Consider the following 23,569-nt stretch of genomic DNA (forward strand, 5'->3'; position numbering starts at 1 on the left):
TTCTGATAGACAGTGCTGCTCATTAGGAACACATTAGGTGTTCAGAGTACCAGGTCAGAGAGAGAAGTGGAGATGAAACCAGAGGAAGAAGTGAAGGAAGAGGAGGATGAGGATGAGGATGAGGAAGAGGAGGAGGAAGAGGATGAAGGAAGAGGAGGCGGAAGTGGAAGAGGAGGAGGAGGAGGATGAAGGAAGAGGATGAAGGAGGAGGAAGAGGAGGAGGAGGAGGAAGAGGATGAAGGAGGAGGAAGAGGAGGAGGAAGAGGAGGAGGAATAGGATGAAGGAAGGGGATGAAGGAAGAGGATGAAGGAGGAGGAAGAGGAGGAGGAGGATGAAGAGGACAAGGAGTAGTAAAAGGACAAAGGAAGAGAAGTTTCAACTGCAGCATCCTTTATTCACTCATCTTTCCTTAGTCCTGGGGTGGGATGCTGACCTATCAACACTCAGCTTTCCTTAGTCCTAGGGTGGGATGCTGACCTATCAACACTCAGCTTTCCTTAGTCCTGGGCTGGGATGCTGCCCTATCAACACTCAGCTTTCCTTAGTCCTGGGCTGGGATGCTGACCTATCAACACTCATCTTTCCTTAGTCCTGGGCTGGGATGCTGTCCTATCAATACTCAGCTTTCCTTAGTCCTGGGCTGGGATGATGCCCTATCAATACTCAGCTTTCCTTAGTCCTGGGCTGGGATGATGCCCTATCAACACTCAGCTTTCCTTAGTCCTAGGCTGGGATGCTGACCTATCAACACTCAGCTTTCCTTAGTCCTGGGCTGGGATGATGCCCTATCAATACTCAGCTTTCCTTAGTCCTGGGCTGGGATGATGCCCTATCAACACTCAGCTTTCCTTAGTCCTGGGCTGGGATGATGCCCTATCAATACTCAGCTTTCCTTAGTCCTGGGCTGGGATGCTGACCTATCAACACTCAGCTTTCCTTAGTCCTGGGCTGGGATGATGCCCTATCAATACTCAGCTTTCCTTAGTCCTAGGCTGGGATGCTGACCTATCAACACTCATCTTTCCTTAGTCCTGGGCTGGGATGCTGACCTATCAACACTCAGCTTTCCTTAGTCCTAGGGTGGGATGCTGACCTATCAACACTCAGCTTTCCTTAGTCCTAGGGTGGGATGCTGACCTATCAACACTCAGCTTTCCTTAGTCCTGGGCTGGGATGCTGACCTATCAACACTCAGCTTTCCTTAGTCCTGGGCTGGGATGCTGCCCTATCAACACTCAGCTTTCCTTAGTCCTAGGCTGGGATGCTGACCTATCAACACTCATCTTTCCTTAGTCCTGGGCTGGGATGCTGCCCTATCAACACTCAGCTTTCCTTAGTCCTAGGCTGGGATGCTGACCTATCAACACTCAGCTTTCCTTAGTCCTGGGCTGGGATGATGCCCTATCAATACTCAGCTTTCCTTAGTCCTGGGCTGGGATGATGCCCTATCAATACTCAGCTTTCCTTAGTCCTGGGGTGGGATGCTGCCCAATCAGTACTCAGCTTTCCTTAGTGAATCCAAGATGGCGTAGCAGTCGGACGTGTATTTGTTTTGTCCTGTCCCGTGTAAATAGTATTCGTATTTTTCGTATACATTTCGTATACAGTAATCCCTCGTTTATCGCGGGGGTTACGTTCCGAAAATGACCCGCGATAAGTGAAATCCGCGAAATAGAAAACTTTTTTTTTTTTTACAATTAGCAACTATTACATGTATACAAATACAGTGACTCACGTGTAGGCCGTTTCGTCGACATTATGGGTTTAGGAGATGTTCGAAATTACAAGATAATTTGGCCAACTTAATGTAAATTTGCCAAGCTGTTTTATGTACGTACACATAACTGCACGAGACGACAAAATGATAGCACAATTCGTAGCATGTTTTGATACAAGAAGCGGGAGTTTGTTTTTAGCGAATCAGAATGCAGAGCACAATGCACCAAAAAAAAAAAAAAAATGCATTATGAAAATCCGCGAAATAGCGAATCCGCGATAAGTGAACCGCGAAGTGGCGAGGGATCACTGTATATTTTAATTTCACTTTCCATCTAGGAACTGAATATACATTCCTACATTCCGCCTCACCCAATGTGGTACGGACCTGCTATTTTTTTATACTTTAGAACCTTAACCCCAATCAGAAGCTAGCCAGATAACTAGCTACTAGCTAGTAGTCAGTTAGCCACTGCTGCGGTCTTCACCCTCAACTCGGACACAGCCAGCTTCAATACCGGGCCAATACCTGCCAGTCTGCAAGCGCGATATCAACCCAGAGCATATAGGACTGCTTTTTCTCTACCACATCACCGGATTCCTGACGCAAGCTCTGGACAATTACACCGTATCATCACAGCTAGCTAGCTGCAACCGAGTGGCTACTACTGGCTAACACCTCTGTCCCGAAGCAAGCACCAGTTAGCCTTGAGCTAGCCTCGAGCTAGGCCCATCTGCCGGCTAGCTGAAGAGGTCTACCAGCGAATTCTTGGGCTACAATACCAGCTACAAGCTAATTTAGCCATTTTTTTGCCGCTGCTAGTAGCTTTTACCTTCTGCACAGACACCAGCCCTGTTATTAGCCTGGATATTACTCACCAATTTACCAGCATCGGACTGTCTCTCGACAACAACGCCGGATTCCTGCCGTAATCCCTGAGCCACTGCTTCTGATCCTCACAGCTAGCTTGCGGCTAGCGCAGCTAGCGCCACTGCCACGAAGCTAGCACCAGTTAGCAAACACAATTCTACAATTCACAACCTCTCTTTCGCCATCGCCATCTGGCTTGGATTCTCTGTCGACACGACCACGTCTGAGCAGACCCCCTCCGTCTGAGCAGACCACCCCCCGGGCTACTAACTTTAAACGCCGCGTGCTAGCTTAGTGGAGGCCTCCCTGCTCCATCTACGGCTGCCCCCTGGACACTATGATCACTTGGCTACATAGCTGATGCATGCTTGACTGTCCATTAATTCACGGTACTCCATTCTGTTTATTTGTGTTTTATCTGTCGGCTCTGTGCTTTAACTCAGGATCTGTGTGTAGTTAATCCGACCCTCTCTGCCTAGTCGTCGCCATTTTTACCTGTTGTTGCTGTGTTAGACTAGCACCCTGTTATTGCTGCTGTTATCTTACCTGTTGTTTTAGCTAGCTCTCCCAATCAAGACCTGCAATCACTTTATGCCTTATTGTATGTCTCTCTCAAATATCAATATGCCTTGCATACTGTTGTTCAGGCTAGTTATCATTATCATTGTTTTGGTTTGCAATGGACCCTGTAGTTCCACTCTCCGTACCTCTGATACCTCCTTGGTCCCACCCCCCACATATGCGGTGACCTCACCCATTGAGACCAGCATGTCCAGAGATACAACCTCTCTTATCATCACCCAGTGCCTGGGCTTGCCTCCGCTGTACCCACGCCCCACCATACCCCTGTCTGCACATTATGCCCAGAATCTATTCTACCACGCCCATAAATCTGCTCCTTTTATTCTTTGTCCCCAACGCTCTAGGCGACCAGTTTTGATAGCCTTTAGCCGCACCCTCATCCTACTACTCCTCTGTTCCTCGGGTGATGTGGAGGTAAACCCAGGCCCTGCATGTCCCCAGTCACCCTCATTTGTTGACTTCTGTGATCGAAAAAGCCTTGGCCTCATGCATGTCAACATCAGAAGCCTCCTCCCTAAGTTTGCCTTACTCACCGCTTTAGCACACTCTGCCAACCCTGATGTCCTTGCCGTGTCCGAATCCTGGCTTAGGAAGGCCACCAAAAATTCTGAGATTTCCATACCCAACTATAACACTTTCCGTCAAGATAGAACTGCCAAAGGGGGAGGAGTTGCAATCTACTGCAGAGATAGCCTGCAAAGTTCTGTCATACTTTCCAGGTCTATGCCCAAACAGTTCGAACTTCTAATTTTAAAAATTAATCTCTCCAGAAATAAGTCTCTCACTGTTGCCGCCTGCTACCGACCCCCCTCAGCTCCCAGCTGTGCCCTGGACACCATCTGTGAATTGATCGCTCCCCATCTAGCTTCAGAGTTTGTTCTGTTAGGTGACCTAAACTGGGATATGCTTAACACCCCGGCAGTCCTACAATCCAAGCTTGATGCCCTCAATCTCACACAAATCATCAAGGAACCCACCAGGTACAACCCTAAATCCGTAAACATGGGCACCCTAATAGACATTATCCTGACCAACCTGCCCTCCAAATACACCTCTGCTGTCTTCAATCAAGATCTCAGCGATCACTGCCTCATTGCCTGTATCCGCCACAGGTCCGCGGTCAAACGACCACCCCTCATCACTGTCAAACGCTCCCTAAAACACTTCTGCGAGCAGGCCTTTCTAATCGACCTGGCCCGGGTACCCTGGAAGGATATTGACCTCATCCCGTCAGTTGAGGATGCCTGGTCATTCTTTAAATGTTACTTCCTCACCATATTAGACAAGCATGCTCCGTTCAAAAAATGCAGAACCAAGAACAGATATAGCCCTTGGTTCACTCCAGACCTGACTGCCCTCGACCAGCACAAAAACATCCTGTGGCAAACTGCAATAGCATCGAAGAGCCCCCGCGATATGAAACTGTTCAGGGAAGTCAGGAACCAATACACGCAGTCAGTCAGGAAAGCAAAGGCCAGCTTTTTCAAGCAGAAATTTGCATCCTGTAGCTCTAACTCCAAAAAGTTCTGGGATACTGTAAAGTCCATGGAGAACAAGAGCACCTCCTCCCAGCTGCCCACTGCACTGAGGCTAGGTAACACGGTCACCACCGATAAATCCGTGATAATCGAAGACTTCAACAAGCATTTCTCAATGGCTGGCCATGCCTTCCTCCTGGCGACTCCAACCTTGGCCAACAGCCCCGCCCCCCCCGCTGCTACTCGCCCAAGCCTCCCCAGCTTCTCCTTTACCCAAATCCAGATAGCAGATGTTCTGAAAGAGCTGGAAAACCTGGACCCATACAAATCAGCTGGGCTTGACAATCTGGACCCCCTATTTCTGAAACTGTCCGCCGCCATTGTCGCACCCCCTATCACCAGCCTGTTCAACCTCTCCTTCGTATCATCTGAGATCCCCAAGGATTGGAAAGCTGCCGCGGTCATCCCCCTCTTCAAAGGGGGAGACACCCTGGACCCAAACTGTTACAGACCTATATCCATCCTGCCCTGCCTATCTAAGGTCTTCGAAAGCCAAGTCAACAAACAGATCACTGACCATCTCGAATCCCACCGTACCTTCTCCGCTGTGCAATCCGGTTTCCGAGCCGGTCATGGGTGCACCTCAGCCACGCTCAAGGTACTAAACGATATCATAACCGCCATCGATAAAAGACATTACTGTGCAGCCGTCTTCATCGACCTGGCCAAGGCTTTCGACTCTGTCAATCACCATATTCTTATCGGCAGACTCAGTAGACTGCCTTGCCTGGTTCACCAACTACTTTGCAGACAGAGTTCAGTGTGTCAAATCGGAGGGCATGTTGTCCGGTCCTCTGGCAGTCTCTATGGGGGTACCACAGGGTTCAATTCTCGGGCCGACTCTTTTCTCTGTATACATCAATGATGTTGCTCTTGCTGCGGGCGATTCCCTGATCCACCTCTACGCAGACGACACCATTCTATATACTTCCGGCCCTTCCTTGGACACTGTGCTATCTAACCTCCAAACGAGCTTCAATGCCATACAACACTCCTTCCGTGGCCTCCAACTGCTCTTAAACGCTAGTAAAACCAAATGCATGCTTTTCAACCGTTCGCTGCCTGCACCCGCACGCCCGACTAGCATCACCACCCTGGACGGTTCCGACCTAGAATATGTGGACATCTATAAGTACCTAGGTGTCTGGCTAGACTGCAAACTCTCCTTCCAGACTCATATCAAACATCTCCAATCCAAAATCAAAGCAAGAATCGGCTTTCTATTCCGCAACAAAGCCTCCTTCACTCACGCCGCCAAACTTACCCTAGTAAAACTGACTATCCTACCGATCCTCGACTTCGGCGATGTCATCTACAAAATAGCTTCCAATACTCTACTCAGCAAACTGGATGCAGTTTATCACAGTGCCATTCGTTTTGTTACTAAAGCACCTTATACGACCCACCACTGCGACCTGTATGCCCTAGTCGGCTGGCCCTCGCTACATGTTCGTCGTCAGACCCACTGGCTCCAGGTCATCTACAAGGCTATGCTAGGTAAAGTGCCGCCTTATCTCAGTTCACTGGTCACGATGGCTACACCCACCCGCAACACGCGCTCCAGCAGGTGTATCTCACTGATCATCCCTAAAGCCAAAACCTCATTTGGACGCCTTTCCTTCCAGTTCTCTGCTGCCTGCGACTGGAACGAATTGCAAAAATCTCTGAAGTTGGAGACTTTTATCTCCCTCAACAACTTTAAAAATCTGCTATCCGAGCAGCTAACCGATCGCTGCAGCTGTACATAGTCCATCTGTAAACTACCCACCCAATTTACCTACCTCACCCCCCATACTGCTTTTATTTATTTACTTTTCTGCTCTTTTGCACACCAGTATCTCTTCTTGCACATGATCATCTGATGATTTATCACTCCAGTGTTAATCTGCTAAATTATGTTTATTCGATTTATTGCCTACCTCATGCCTTTTGCACACATTGTATATAGATTCTCTTTTTTTTCTACCATGTTATTGACTTGTTTATTGTTTACTCCATGTGTAACTCTGTGTTGTCTGTTCACACTGCTATGCTTTATCTTGGCCAGGTCGCAGTTGCAAATGAGAACTTGTTCTCAACTAGCCTACCTGGTTAAATAAAGGTGAAATAAAAAAAAATAAAAAAAAAAAAGTCCTGGGCTGGGATGCTGCCCAATCAGTACTCAGCGTTCCTTAGTCCTGGGCTGGGATGATGTCCTATCAATACTCAGCGTTCCTTAGTCCTGGGCTGGGATGATGTCCTATCAATACTCAGCGTTCCTTAGTCCTGGGCTGGGATGATGTCCTATCAATACTCAGCGTTCCTTAGTCCTGGGCTGGGATGATGTCCTATCAATACTCAGCGTTCCTTAGTCCTGGGCTGGGATGTTGTCCTATCAATACTCAGCGTTCCTTAGTCCTGGGCTGGGATGATGTCCTATCAATACTCAGCGTTCCTTAGTCCTGGGCTGGGATGATGTCCTATCAATACTCAGCGTTCCTTAGTCCTGGGCTGGGATGATGTCCTATCAATACTCAGCGTTCCTTAGTCCTGGGCTGGGATGATGTCCTATCAATACTCAGCATTCCTTAGTCCTGGGCTGGGATGATGTCCTATCAATACTCAGCTTTCCTTAGTCCTGGGCTGGGATGATGTCCTATCAATACTCAGCTTTCCTTAGTCCTGGGCTGGGATGATGTCCTATCAATACTCAGCTTTCCTTAGTCCTGGGCTGGGATGATGTCCTATCAATACTCAGCGTTCCTTAGTCCTGGGCTGGGATGATGTCCTATCAATACTCAGCGTTCCTTAGTCCTGGGCTGGGATGATGTCCTATCAATACTCAGCGTTCCTTAGTCCTGGGCTGGGATGATGTCCTATCAATACTCAGCTTTCCTTAGTCCTGGGCTGGGATGCTGTCCTATCAATACTCAGCTTTCCTTAGTCCTGGGCTGGGATGTTGTCCTATCAATACTCAGCTTTCCTTAGTCCTGGGCTGGGATGATGTCCTATCAATACTCAGCGTTCCTTAGTCCTGGGCTGGGATGATGTCCTATCAATACTCAGCTTTCCTTAGTCCTGGGCTGGGATGATGTCCTATCAATACTCAGCTTTCCTTAGTCCTGGGCTGGGATGCTGCCCTATCAATACTCAGCTTTCCTTAGTCCTGGGCTGGGATGATGTCCTATCAACACTCAGCTTTCCTTAGTCCTGGGGTGGGATGCTGCCCTATCAATACTCAGCGTTCCTTAGTCCTGGGCTGGGATGCTGTCCTATCAATACTCAGCTTTCCTTAGTCCTGGGCTGGGATGCTGTCCTATCAATACTCAGCTTTCCTTAGTCCTGGGCTGGGATGCTGCCCTATCAACACTCAGCTTTCCTTAGTCCTGGGGTGGGATGCTGCCCTATCAATACTCAGCGTTCCTTAGTCCTGGGCTGGGATGCTGTCCTATCAATACTCAGCTTTCCTTAGTCCTGGGCTGGGATGCTGTCCTATCAATACTCAGCTTTCCTTAGTCCTGGGCTGGGATGCTGCCCTATCAACACTCAGCTTTCCTTAGTCCTGGGCTGGGATGCTGCTCTATCAATACTCAGCTTTCCTTAGTTCTGGGCTGGGATGCTGCCCTATCAAAACTCAGCTTTCCTTAGTCCTGGGCTGGGATGCTGCCCTATCAACACTCAGCTTTCCTTAGTCCTGGGCTGGGATGCTGTCCTATCAATACTCAGCTTTCCTTAGTCCTGGGCTGGGATGCTGCCCTATAAATACTCAGCTTTCCTTAGTCCTGGGCTGGGATGCTGCCCTATCAATACTCAGCTTTCCTTAGTCCTGGGCTGGGATGCTGCCCTATCAATACTCAGCTTTCCTTAGTCCTTGGCTGGGATGCTGCCCTATCAACTCAGCTTTCCTTAGTCCTGGGCTGGGATGCTGTCCTATCAATAATCAGCTTTCCTTAGTCCTGGGCTGGGCTGCTGCCCTATCAATACTCAGCTTTCCTTAGTCCTGGGCTGGGATGCTGCCCTATCAACACTCAGCTTTCCTTAGTCCTGGGCTGGGATGCTGCTCTATCAATACTCAGCTTTCCTTAGTCCTGGGCTGGGATGCTACCCTATCAACACTCTCTCTCTCTCTTGGTTTAAATACTATTTTCATTTAAATACTCCTTGCTGCACTTAATAATTGAGCTTGTCAGTTCCACTGAAACCAATAGAAAAGTCCCAAAATTGTAAACCATCCCCATCTGGCACTCCAGGTGGTCTGAAGAAAACGCTCAAGGTTTTTGAAAGAGTTGAAATAGTATTTGAACCCAGGCCTGTTCTCCCATTAACACCTCTCAGAGATACTCTCTGAAACCAGGCCTGTTCTCTCAGGGATACTCTCTGAAACCAGGAAAGTTCTCTCAGAGATACTCTCTGAAACCAGGAAAGTTCTCTCAGAGATACTCTCTGAAACCAGGAAAGTTCTCTCAGAGATACTCTCTGAAACCAGGAAAGTTCTCTCAGAGGTAATATCTGAACACAGACAGCTGCAACTGGACCGTACGACGAATGGGTCCTGATCATCCCGCACTACGTTCCTGTGATCGTCTTCGGGGGCGGTGCGCTGCTGCAGCAAGTCGAGGGGGGGGGGGGGGGGGGTTCTGTCACGGATCCTTCCGGAACTGTGTCCTTACCTTGTCCCCATTTCCCTGAGTGTAATTCAATAAATGTGCCCTCTGGTTCACCATTGGATTTGTTGATTATTGTTCCAATGTCCGTTGGTTGTGTGAGTTCCTGTTCCTTGTTGTTTTGGCTTTCGCTCCGCTTGTATTGTGCAGATGAATACGGGTCTCGTCCCGTGAGGTATCGTTGTGTGTGTGTATGTTACGGGTCTCGTCCCGTGAGGTATCGTTGTGTGTGTGTATGTTACGGGTCTCGTCCCGTGAGGTATCGTTGTGTGCGTGTATGTTACGGGTCTCGTCCCATGAGGTATCGTTGTGTGTGTGTATGTTACGGGTCTCGTCCCGTGAGGTATCGTTGTGTGTGTGTATGTTACGGGTCTCGTCCCGTGAGGTATCGTTGTGTGTGTGTATGTTACGGGTCTCGTCCCGTGAGGTATCGTTGTGTGTGTGTGTTACAGGTCTCGTCCCGTGAGGTATCGTTGTGTGTGCGTGTGTTACAGGTCTCGTCCCGTGAGGTATCGTTGTGTGTGTGTGTTACAGGTCTCGTCCCGTGAGGTATCGTTGTGTGTGTGTGTGTTACAGGTCTCGTCCCGTGAGGTATCGTTGTGTGTGTGTGTGTTACAGGTCTCGTCCCGTGAGGTATCGTTGTGTGCGTGTATGTTACGGGTCTCGTCCCGTGAGGTATCGTTGTGTGTGTGTATGTTACGGGTCTCGTCCCGTGAGGTATCGTTGTGTGTGTGTATGTTACGGGTCTCGTCCCATAATATCTATTCGAGGTACTCCTCGCTCTCTCTTTTGTTTGGGTTTCAACCCGGTCTAAAGTAGTGCACTACCCTATGGGTCCTGGTCTATAGTAGTGCACTACCCTATGGGTCCTGGTCTAAAGTAGTGCACTACCCTATGGGTCCTGGTCTAAAGTAGTACACTACCCCTATGGGTCCTGGTCTAAAGTAGTGCACTACCCTATGGGTCCTGGTCTAAAGTAGTGCACTACCCTATGGGTCCTGGTCTATAGTAGTACACTACCCCTATGGGTCCTGGTCTAAAGTAGTGCACTACCCTATGGGTCCTGGTCTATAGTAGTGCACTACCCTATGGGTCCTGGTCTAAAGTAGTGCACTACCCTATGGGTCCTGGTCTATAGTAGTGCACTACCCTATGGGTCCTGGTCTATAGTAGTGCACTACCCTATGGGTCCTGGTCTAAAGTAGTGCACTACCCTATGGGTCCTGGTCTAAAGTAGTGCACTACCCTATGGTTCCTGGTCTAAAGTAGTGCACTACCCCTATGGGTCCTGGTCTAAAGTAGTGCACTACCCTATGGTTCCTGGTCTAAAGTAGTGCACTACCCTATGGGTCCTGGTCTAAAGTAGTGCCCTACCCTATGGGTCCTGGTCTAAAGTAGTGCACTACCCTATGGGGCCTGGTCTAAAGTAGTGCACTACCCTATGGTTCCTGGTCTAAAGTAGTGCACTACCCCTATGGGTCCTGGTCTAAAGTGGTGCACTACCCTATGGTTCCTGGTCTAAAGTAGTGCACTACCCTATGGGTCCTGGTCTAAAGTAGTGCCCTACCCTATGGGTCCTGGTCTAAAGTAGTGCACTACCCTATGGGCCCTGGTCTAAAGTAGTGCACTACCCTATGGGTCCTGGTCTAAAGTAGTGCACTACCCTATGGGTCCTGGTCTATAGTAGTGCACTACCCCTATGGACCCTGGTCTAAAGTAGTGCACTACCCTATGGGTCCTGGTCTAAAGTAGTGCACTACCCCTATGGACCCTGGTCTAAAGTAGTGCACTACCCTATGAGTCCTGGTCTAAAGTAGTACACTACCCTATGGGTCCTGGTCTAAAGTAGTGTACTCTCCTATGGGCCCTGGTCTAAAGTAGTGTACTCTCCTATGGGTCCTGGTCTAAAGTAGTACACTACCCTATGGGCCATGGTCTAAAGTAGTGTACTCTCCTATGGGCCCTGGTCTAAAGTAGTGTACTCTCCTATGGGCCCTGGTCTAAAGTAGTGCACTACCCCTAATAACCCTGGTCTAAAGTAGTGCACTACCCTATGGGCCCTGGTCTAAAGTAGTGCACTACCCCTATGGGTCCTGGTCTAAAGTAGTGTACTCTCCTATGGGTCCTGGTCTAAAGTAGTGCACTACCCTATAAACCCTGGTCTACAGTAGTGCACTACCCTATAGACCCTGGTCTACAGTAGTGCACTACAAATAGAATAGGGTACTGTTTGTGATGTTTTTTAAAGAAAGGTCCTTGGTTTAAAAGAGAGGTCATTGGTTTAAAAGAGATAGGTCATTGGTTTAAAAGAGAGAGGTCCTTGGTTTAAAAGAGAGAGGTCCTTGGTTTTAAAGAGAGGTCCTTGGTTTAAAAGAGAGAGATCATTGGTTTTAAAGAGAGGTCCTTGGTTTAAAAGAGAGAGGTCCTTTGTTTTAAAGAGAGAGGTCCTTGGTTTTAAAGAGAGAGGTCCTTGGTTTTAAAGAGAGGTCCTTGGTTTTAAAGAGAGAGGTCCTTGGTTTTAAAGAGAGGTCCTTGGTTTTAAAGAGAGAGGTCCTTGGTTTTAAAGAGAGTTCCTTGGTTTTAAAGAGAGAGGTCCTTGGTTTTAAAGAGAGGTCCTTGGTTTTATAGAGAGATCCTTGGTTTTAAAGAGAGTTCCGTGGTTTTAAAGAGAGAGGTCCTTGGTTTTAAAGAGAGGTCCTTGGTTTTAAAGAGAGGTCCTTGGTTTTAAAGAGAGAGGTCCTTGGTTTAAAAGAGAGAGGTCCTTGGTTTTAAAGAGAGATCCTTGGTTTTAAAGAGAGAGGTCCTTGGTTTTATAGAGAAAGGTCCTTGGTTTTAAAGAGAGGTCCTTGGTTTTATAGAGAGAGGTCCTTGGTTTTATAGAGGGTTATACCATCAGATAGAGGTCCTTGGTTTTAAAGAGAGAGGTCCTTGGTTTTAAAGATAGAGGTCCTTGGTTTTAAAGAGAGTTCCTTGGTTTTAAAGAGAGAGGTCCTTGGTTTTAAAGAGAGGTCCTTGGTTTTAAAGAGAGGTCCTTGGTTTTATAGAGAGATCCTTGGTTTTAAAGAGAGTTCCTTGGTTTTAAAGAGAGAGGTCCTTGGTTTTAAAGAGAGTTTCCTTGGTTTTAAAGAGAGGTCCTTGGTTTTAAAGAGAGAGGTCCTTGGTTTAAAAGAGAGAGGTCCTTGGTTTTAAAGAGAGATCCTTGGTTTTAAAGAGAGAGGTCCTTGGTTTTATAGAGAGAGGTCCTTGGTTTTAAAGAGAGGTCCTTGGTTTTATAGAGAGAGGTCCTTGGTTTTATAGAGGGTTATACCATCAGATAGAGGTCCTTGGTTTTAAAGAGAGAGGTCCTTGGTTTTAAAGAGAGGTCCTTGGTTTTAAATAGAGAGGTCCTTGGTTTAAAAGAGGGTTATACCATCAGAGAGAAACATCTAACAGAGAATCAGTCATAGTTACATCCCATCACATCTCTACAGCACTAGAGATCAATCAAACACACACTTTGTCATTTCTCCATGTCATTAACACAATCAAAGGGCTGGGAGCAGGGGAGCGATACCCTTTGAAACCAGAGAGGAGAAATGAAAGGTGGTGTCATTGGAACACAGCTGTAAGTGTGAAACCCTCTCAGCTGATTGGCTCCTCCTACAGCAACCTGCTGCAGACTGAGAGGAAGTAAGACAATGAGAGGTCTCTTTGATCAGTACAGCGTTGTTAAATGTCATGATCTTTCTCTACTGTGTGTATGTGTGTGTGTGTGTGTGTGTGTGTGTGCGTGCGTGCGTGCGTGCGTGCGTGCGTGCGTGCGTGCGTGCGTGTGTTTTACTTGCATCAGTTGTGTGTGATAATTACAGTTAAATGATTTTACAGTTGGTTTCTACTGAGTGAAAACCCTTATTACATGTTAAATTAATCTATTTACCCTCTAAAACAAACAAGCAATAACCTGAAGTTCAGTTGAGAACTGTGTCTCCTGCACACTGAGGATTACACTTCATCTGATTTGACAGTTTATTTCTGTGTCTTTGTGTAACCGGTGTGAAATGACTAGCTAGTTAGCGGTGCGCACTGGCAACGTTTCAATCGGTGACGTCACTCGCTCTGAGACCTTGAAGTAGTTGTTTTCCGTCGCTCTGCAAAGGCTGCGGCTTTTTTCGTGGAGCGATAGCTAGTGATGGTTCATGGGAGGCAGTTGTTGATGTGTTCAGAGGGTCCCTGGTTCGAGGCCAGCTTGGGGCAAGGAGAGGGACACTGTTACATTCACACCAAACCCTCCCAAATCCCAAATTTACCAGACACCACCCCAAGGGGACAAAAGTATGATTTATCTGCTCGATGCAGCCTTCTGTCTGTTGGAGTGTGTGTGTGTGTGTTTCTGAGGTAGTAATAATTAATCCCTCATTTAAAAGAGATAAAAGCTGTGTGAAGGCTGTGGAGTCATTTGGAGTAATCTCTACACTCCACATCACAGGCCTTCAGGCTCACACGCACACACACACACTCACACCACACGCACACACACACACACTCACACCACACACAAACACACTCCCACCACACGCACACACACACACTCACACCACACACACACACACACACACACACTCCTCTACATCAGAGTTCTTCAAGCTTTACTGTGTCAGATTTGAGCTCTTCTCTCCCAAACTGTCATTCACATTCACACATCTGTCATGGCTCTCCTTCTCTCCTTCTCTCCCCCTCGCTCACTCTCTCACACTCTCTCTCCCTCTCTCTCAGAAGGGGGTGAGGAGGGGATGCGAGGGGGGACGCTGTGGGATTATTTAAGATGCTCTTTGAAGAGGTTTCAGATGTTTTTGGAAGATGGGCAGGGACTCTGCTGTCCTAGCTACAGGAGGAAGATGGGCAGGGACTCTGCTGTCCTAGCTACAGGAGGAAGATGGGCAGGGACTCTGCTATCCTAGCTACAGGAGGAGGCTGGTTCCACCATTGGGGTGCCAGAACAAAGAACAGCTTGGGTTGGGCTGAGCGGGAGCTGGGCTGAGCGGGAGCTGGGCCGAGCGGGAGCTGGGCTGAGCGGGACCTGGGCCGAGCGGGAGCTGGGCCGAGCGGGACCTGGGCCGAGCGGGAGCTGGGCCGAGCGGGAGCTGGGCCGAGCGGGAGCTGGGCCGAGCGGGAGCTGGGCCGAGCGGGAGCTGGGCTGAGCGGGAGCTGCCCTGCCCTCCCCTGCTTTAAGAAGTTAAGAACATTCAAATAATTGTTAAGTAAAAAATAGATCGAAAATACAAAATAAAACTAACAAATAATTAAACAGCAGCAGTAAAATAACAAGCAAGGCTATATACAGGGGGGTACCGTGCATGTAGGTAGAGTTAAAGTGACTATGCATAAATAATAAACAGAGAGTAGCAGCAGTGTAAAAGAGGGGTCTGGGCAGCCATTTGATTAGCTGTTCAGGAGTCTTATGGCTTGGAGGTAAAAACTGTTGAGAAGCCTTTTCGTCCTAGACTTGGCACTCCGGTACCGCTTGCCATGCGGTAGTAGAGAGAACAGTCTATGGCTGGGGTGGCTGGGGTCTTTGACAATTTTTGGGGCCTTCCTCTGACACCGCCTGGTGTAGAGGTCCTGGATGGCAGGCAGCTTTTCCCCAGTGATGTACTGGGCCGTACGCACTACCCTCTGTAGTGCCTTGTGGTCAGAGGCCGAACAATTGCCAAACCAGGCTTTGATGCAACCAATCAGGCTGCTCTCGATGTTGCAGCTGTAGAACCTTTTGAGTATCTCAGGACCCATGCCAAATCTTTTTAATTTCCTGAGGGGGAATAGGCTTTGTTGTGCCTTCTTCACAACTGTCTTGTTGTGTTTGGACCATTCTAGTTTGTTGTTGATGTGGACACCAAGGAACTTGAAGCTCTCAACATGCTCCACTACAGCCCCGTCAATGAGAATAAGAGAGTATATTGTGTTATTGATTTTGGCCTTTTCCCCCAGAACTGTCCCAGTCATATCCACGGCAGCAGGAAGAATTAAGTCCTCCTGTCACGGGTGTCGTCCTCCTCTTCCTCGGAAGAGGAGAGGAGAGAAGGATCGGTGGACCAATACGCAGCGAGGTATGTAGACATAATGAATTTATTTAAACAAGAACAAAAACGAACTATACTTGAAATGATTACAAAATAACAAACGGACAACGTAGACGAAACCTGAACATGGAACTTACATAACAACACGAAGAACACACGAGCAGGAAACAGACTACATCAAAACGAAAACAACCGAAACAATCCCGTGTGGTGCGCAGACACAAACACAGGAGACAATCACCCACAAACAAACAGTGTGAAACAGCCAACCTATATATGGTTCTCAATCAGAGGAAAACGTCAAACACCTGTCTCTGATTGAGAACCATATAAGGCTAATTACAAGTGACCTAAACATAGAAACACAAAACATAGAATGCCCACCCCAACTCACGCCCTGACCAACTAAACACATACAAAAATAACATAAAACAGGTCAGGAACGTGACACCTCCACAATAGTATGGGCTTGCCTGTCCCAGCCACTCGGTAGCTCACCACATAAAACGATTCTAGCCCCTTCTTATTAATGATATCTGTTGCTTTAATATATGTCTTACTACTCAAAAGTCGTCTTAATTCTCGCTCAAAAAACTCCCGTGGCTTATTTTTAAAATTGTCCTGTTTCATTTTCAAATGTCTGTGCAAGAGGGTATGGTTTCCTGTGAGAGAGTAACGGTTAATGCGATTGGATATACATTATTTGTCTAGGCTACCTGTTTTTGACATTGTGTTGTTATTTCGCTGAACACCAGATGGTTTATTTTATTTTTGGCAGTGAAACGAGGTCCCACCCACATGCATAGCCCCGTTGGAAAATATAAATGGACTGTTTGAAAATGTGAAGAAAATTTTCTTTCTCCCAAAAAATGTATAAAACAGGGGAAATGGTAGAATGGGATGTTATTGATATCTTGATGAAATCTGTGTCTTGTCTTCACCTGTTACATTCAGGATGAATCCATTAGACCATTAGACCATTAGAACGTTAGACCATTAGAACGTTAGACCATTAGAACGATAGACAATTAGAACATTAGACCGTTAGAACGATAGACCGTTAGAACGCTAGACCGTTATACCATTAGACCATTAGAACGTTAGACCATTAGAACATTAGAACGTTAGACCATTAGAACTTTAGACCGTTAGAATGATAAACCGTTAGAAAGATAGACCGTTAGAAATTTAGAACGATAGACCATTAGAACATTAGACCATTAGAACGTTAGAACAATAGACCGTTAGAAATTTAGAACGCTAGACCGTTATACCATTAATCCATTAGATCGTTAGACCATTAGAACGTTAGACCGTTAGAAAGATAAACCGTTAGAACGTTGGAATGTTAGACCATTAGAACGTTAGAACGCTAGACCGTTTTACCATTAATCCCTTAGAACATTATACTGTCATGACGTTGGCCTGAGGGGGGAGGTTTATGACCCCCATAAATACCTTTCCCCTGTTTCCTCTCTCTACTCTACCGATGTGACTATTGAAAATCCCTTTGTTAACATAGAGAGTCTGGTAACATCAAAAGGTGGGAAACTGAACCATATTCCGGTAATCCAACCAGTTGAAAATATGCGTTGGGTACTTAATGATGTCAGATCAGTTATTTGATGTCAGATCAGTTGGCGTCTGAGACATAATTACTGATGACAGGACGACATAAACTGTATCTTGGAAAATCAACACATTCTATTTATCAGATTTACATGGAAATGTTGTGCAATTTAAATCTTTAAATATGAAACTATTTGTGAAAAGATTAAATATAATTTTTAGCTTCTTAATGAGAGAACGGTTTGTCATAAGAACACCACTCTGCTCACTCAGAGGCCCAAGTGAACAGATATGGGTTGTAAACTATGAAACACAGCCCTCTCTCCCAATCCTATATAAGCCCCTTGGCGAAAATGTTACTTTCTGGTCCAATGACATGCGGACTGGCAGTCCCCACGTTGAAAGGACAAAGACCACCTACAGAACTAAGCCAACATCAGCAAGAACCTAACGCAATTGGCATCGAATTTCAATGTGAAGGTGACGACCTACACACCGAGAGGAGGAATTTCGAATATACCAGCCAGAATATAACATGAGCTTAAAGTATGGCAACTTGGTATTAACTTTGAACTCTTATTCACTAAAGAAGTGCTACCCCCTCCGCACGCTAAACGTGGGCTAGGAGAGGACAGACAGAGTATCCATTCTACCACGCTCCAGTTCACCACTAGACAGTCTACAGAGGACCAGAGATTCATGCGGGACCACCCGGCCTCCCATCTACCGAAGAGCAGCTCAGAGTAAATATTTATTGCATTCTCCTTTTTGAAATGGGAGGTGATTTAGAATGCATAAGATACTGTATTTACAATAGCAGAGCTTCTCCCTTTGTTCCTCAGTCTTCCCGCTCTTTCACTCAAACCCCGCCCCCTTTTCTTTGTGTAACCAGCCGCTCTATTGGCTCCGTTCACCAGGTCCATCAATGTATGATTCATTCTGTGTATATGTAATTCTGTGTGATTAGTTAGGTATTTAGTAAATAAATAATTAAACCAAATTTTGTATTGCTGTTTCAAATTGTTAGCCAGGGTTCGTGAAGATAACCAAGAATTTACAACTTTCAGATGAGACTAAATAAGGTGAGGATTAAATATTGACTACTACTGACGTAAAAGATTACCAGGCCTTGAAGAGTTTATTCGGAGGATAACAGCTCTATAAACATTATTTCGTGGTGTCCCGACTTCCTAGTTAATTATCTACCTGATTAGCGTAATCAGGTAATATTAATTACAGAGAAATTATTTTATAGAATAGCATGTTATATCACTTAATCCGGCATAGCCAAAGACACGACAATACCAATAGAACATTAGACCACTAGAACATTAGAACATTAGAACAGAACATTAGACCACTAGAACATTAGAAAATTAGGACATTAGACCATTAGAACATTAGAACATTAGACCATTAGACTATTAATCCATTAGAACATTAGAACATTAGAACATTAGAACATTAGACCAATAGAACATTAGAACATTAGACCATTAGACTATTAATCCATTAGAACATTAGAACATTAGACCATTAGACTACTAATCCATTAGACCATTATAACATTAGAACATTAGACCATTAGAACATTAGAACATTAGAACATTAGAACATTAGAACATTAGGACATTAGACCATTAGAACATTAGAACATTAGGACATTAGACCATCAGAACATTAGAACATTAGGACATTAGGACATTAGACTGTTAATCCATTAGAACATTAGACCATTAGAACATTAGACCACTAATCCATTAGAACATTAGAAAATGATCTAATTAGAACATTAGACCATTAGAACATTAGACCATTAAAACTTCTTACGGCTGAGATCCCGTTAACGGGATCGATATGACAACAGCCAGTGAAAAGTGCAGGGCGCCAAATTCAAACAACAGAAATCTCATAATTAGAATTCCTCAAACATACCAGAATGGTACACCATTTTAAAGTTAAACTTGTTGTTAATCCCACCACAGTGTCCGATTTCAAAAAGGCTTTACGACGAAAGCACACCATCTTATTATGTTAGGTCAGTACCTAGTCACAGAAAAACACAGCCATTTTTTCAGCCAAAGAGAGAAGTCACAAAAAGCAGAAATAGAGATAACATTAATCACTAACCTTTGATCTTCATCAGATGACACTCATAGGACTTCATGTTACACAATACATGTATGTTTTGTAAGAAAATCTTAGTTTACATTGGCGCGTTATGTTCAGTAATGTTTTGCCTCCAAAACATCCAGTGATTTTGCAGAGAGCCACATTAATTTACAGAAATACTCATAATAAACATTGATAAAAGATACAAGTGTTATCCTCTAATTCCTCCCAAACCCGGATCCGGGAGCACCCCCCACAGTAAAAAAGCTGACTAGCATAGCCTAGCATAGCGTCACAAGTAAATACTAGCATCTAAATATCATTAAATCACAAGTCCAAGACACCAGATGAAAGATACACATCTTGTGAATCCAGCCATCATTTCTGATTTTTAAAATGTTTTACAGGGAAGACACAATATGTAAATCTATTAGCTAACCACGTTAGCAAAAGACACCATTTTTTTACTCCACCAGTTTTTTACTCCATCAGTAGCTATCACAAATTCGACCAAATAAAGATATAAATAGCCACTAACCAAGAAAAAACTTCATCAGATGACAGTCTGATAACATATTTATTGTATAGCATATGTTTTGTTAGAAAAATGTGCATATTTCAGGTATAAATCATAGTTTACCATTGCAGCCACTATCACAAAACTCACCAAAGCGACTAGAATAACTACAGAGAGCAACGTGTATTACCTAATTACTCATCATAAAACATTTCTTAAAAATACACAGCGTACAGCAATTCAAAGACACAGATCTTGTGAATCCAGACAATATTTCAGATTTTCTAAGTGTTTTACAGCGAAAACACAATATAACGTTATATTAGCTTACCACAATAGCAAACATCACAACAGCATTGATTCAAGCCAAACATAGCGATTAGTATAAGTCACCAAAAGATATAAATTTTTTCACTAACCTTCTCAGAATTCTTCAGATGACAGTCCTATAACATCATATTACACAATGCATATAGAGTTTGTTCGAAAATTTGCATATTTAGCGGCACAAATCGTGGTTATACAATGTGAATAGTGGCCAAAACTTCAAGAAATCTGTCCAGCGCCATCTTGGAGAGGAACCTATTCTAATCGAAAACTATTCATAAACTTGACTAAAAAATACAAGTTGGACAGCAAATGAAAGATAAATTAGTTCTTAACTTCTTGCAACTATAGGGGGTGCTGTTCCGCATTAGCATTTTTTGGTCTCCAAATTAAACTGCCTCGTGCTCAATTCTTGATCGTACAATATGCATATTATTGTTATTATTGGATAGAAAACACTTTCTAGTTTCTATAGCCGTTGGAATCTTGTCTCTGAGTGGTACAGAACTACTTCTACAGCACTTTTCCTGACAGGGAGTCAGATTTCAGAAATTTTGACCCCTGATCTGGAGTCAGTTTAAAGGCCACTGTGAACGCTATCAGGATACGGACACTGCTTACGTCTTCCCCTGGATGCCTTTACGTGATGACGATTTGAATGGTATCGATTGCGCAATCACAGCCCCTATAAAACAAAAACACGTGTAGGTAGGAACTATTTTCCAGATGCGTCGGGCGCGCGGTGGACACCGACCTGCTCTTTTTCCAAGCATTAGTGTAGCCAGTTATATTTCTCCGGTCATGTTTCTACTCGTTATAGGAGTTAAAAACATCATAAGGTAGTTAATTTAAACCGTTTTATAGCAATTTATATCCGTTTAGTGCGATTTTGGGACATTTATTTCTGAGACACTGTGAATCTCTGGGCACGGTTCCAGTTCATGCCGAACGCAATGGGCATTTCTACATGGCAAGAGGACAGCTTTCGACCAAAAGACGATTAGACCCAAGAAAGGATTCTTTGCCCAAGATTCTGATGGAAGAACAGCTCAAAGTAGGAACAATTTATTATGATAAATCGTGTTTCTGTCGAGAAATGTTAATCGCTTATGACGCCATTTTGTTTGACGTAGCTTCGCTTGGCGCAAACTGTATTGAAAAGTAAGGATAATTTAAAAAATGTAAATCAGCGATTGTATTAAGAATTAAATTGTCTATCAATCGCTGTCCACCCTATATTTTTTAGTCACGTTTATGAGTATTTATGTATACGACTAGATCACTGTCTAATATGGCGCACGACATTGTCTGACCAGCTGGGCAACTTTTGTCATTGTCTAACCATGATTTTGGTGGCTAAATATGCACATTTTCGAACAAACTGTATATGTATGTTGTAATGTGATGTTACAGGAGTGTCATCTGAAGAATTCTGAGAAGGTTAGTGAAAAAATTAATATATTTTGGCGATGATTACGTTATAGCTCTCTTTGGCTTGAATCGATGCTCTGGTAACGTTTGCACATGTGGTATGCTAACTTATCGATTTATTGTGTTTTCGCTGTAAAACGCTTAGAAAATCTGAAATATTGTCTGGAATCACAAGATCTGGGTCTTTCCATTGCTATGCTTTGTCTATTCTTATGAAATGTTTTATGATGAGTAAATTGGTCATACACGTTGCTCTCTATAGTAATTCTAGTCGAGTTGTGATGGTCGGTGCAATTGTAAACTGTGATTTCTACCTGAAATATGCACTTTTTTCTAACAAAACCTATCCTATACCATAAATATGTTATCAGACTGTCATCTGATGAGGTTTTTTATTGGTTATTGGCTATCAATATCTTAGTTTAGCCGAATTGGTGATAGCTACTGGTGGAGAGAAAAAATGGTGGACAAAGAAATTGTGTATTTTGCTAACGTGTTTAGCTAATAGATTTACATATTGTGTCTTCCCTGTAAAACATTTTAAAAATCTGAAATGGTGGCTTTATTCACAAGATCTGTATCTTTCATCTGGTGTCTTGGACTTGTGATTTAATGATATTTAGATGCTACTATCTACTTGTGAAGCTATGCTAGCTATGCTAATCAGTGTGTGGGGGGGGGTGGGGGGTGATCCCGGACCCGGGGTAGAGGCTCGTGAAAGGTTAATGCAATCGCTGTGTTAGATTTTTAAAATTAACGTTACTGCGCAATGCAGCGTGCGCTAAAGCGAGACCGCACCATAATTCATGGCGGAATTATTATTTGACATTTGTCAACATAAGTACGAATTAACAGCATAAAGACTGCTTACTATTAGCTGAGCTTCCATCAGAATCTTGGGCAAGGTGTCCTTTCTCCAGAACAATCGTCTTTGGGTTGAAAGATGTCCTCTTGTCCTGTCGAAATAGCCGCTAACGTTAGCCACCCACTGGAGAGGTGTCCAACTCGTGAAAGCGCGTCACAAAGAAATCCAGGAAAATCGCAATAAACTGCTATAAACTGCTATAAGTCGGTTTAAATTAACTACCTTATGAAGTTTTTAAGACAAAAAACAAATTAAATCAGAGCCGGAGATATAGAACTGCTAAACCGAAAGCTTTTGAAGAAGCCATGCCGATGTCCCTGCTGCGTCAGGCGCCTCGTCGAAAAGGTCGATACTTCCGTTCCAAGAGGTTTTATACTCCCCCAGATGGTGCTATCCGCTCCATTCAAAGTCTCACCGCTTACTGACATCTAGGGGAAGGCGTATGCAGTGCATGTAGCCCCATACCTTATAAGGGAATTTATAAACCGACCCTGGAACAGAGACCTCAATTTCAGAAATCTCACTTCTTGACAGGAAGTGAGCTGCAGAATGACTTCTGTTTCACTCAAAGAAATAATTCAAACGGTTTTAGAAACTAGAGAGTGTTTTCTATCCAATAGTAATAATAATATGCATATTGTACGAGCAAGAATTGAGTATGAGGCAGTTTAATTTGGAGACGATATTTTCCAAAGTGGAAACAGCACCCCCTAGATTGACAAAAGGTTATACATGGAACTTTAGATAAACTTCTCCTTAACTTGATTTATGGATTTTATAGCATTATAGCATGTTATAGCATTTTCACGTTTGGATGAAAAGCATGCCCAGAGTAAACTGCCTGCTACTTAGTCCCAGTTGCTAATATATGCATATTATTAGTAGATTTGGATAGAAAACACTCTGAAGTTTCTAAAACTGTTTGAATGATGTCTGTGAGTATAACAGAACTCACATGGCAGTCGAAAACCTGAGAAAAATCCAACCAGGAAGTGGGAAATCTGAGGTTTGTAGGTTTTAAACTCTTGGCCTATCGAATACACAGTGTCTATGGGGTCATTTTGCACTTGCTAAGGCTTCTACTAAATGGCAACAGTCTTTAGAACCTTGTTTGATGCTTCTACTGTGAAGTAGAGGGGAATGAGTCAGAGGTCTGCCAGAATGCCTTGAGCTCGTGATGCTCATTCAAGTGAGAGCAAGCTCTGTTCCATTGTTTTTCTGAAGACAAAGGAATTCTACGGTTGGAACATTATTGAAGATTTATGTTAAAAACATCCTAAAGATTGATTCTATACATCGTTTGACATTTCGCCTGGCCTGCGCATCGTGAATTAATCCATT

The sequence above is a fragment of the Salvelinus alpinus genome, chromosome 22 (assembly GCF_045679555.1).
Source record: "Salvelinus alpinus chromosome 22, SLU_Salpinus.1, whole genome shotgun sequence".
NCBI lineage: Eukaryota > Metazoa > Chordata > Actinopteri > Salmoniformes > Salmonidae > Salvelinus > Salvelinus alpinus.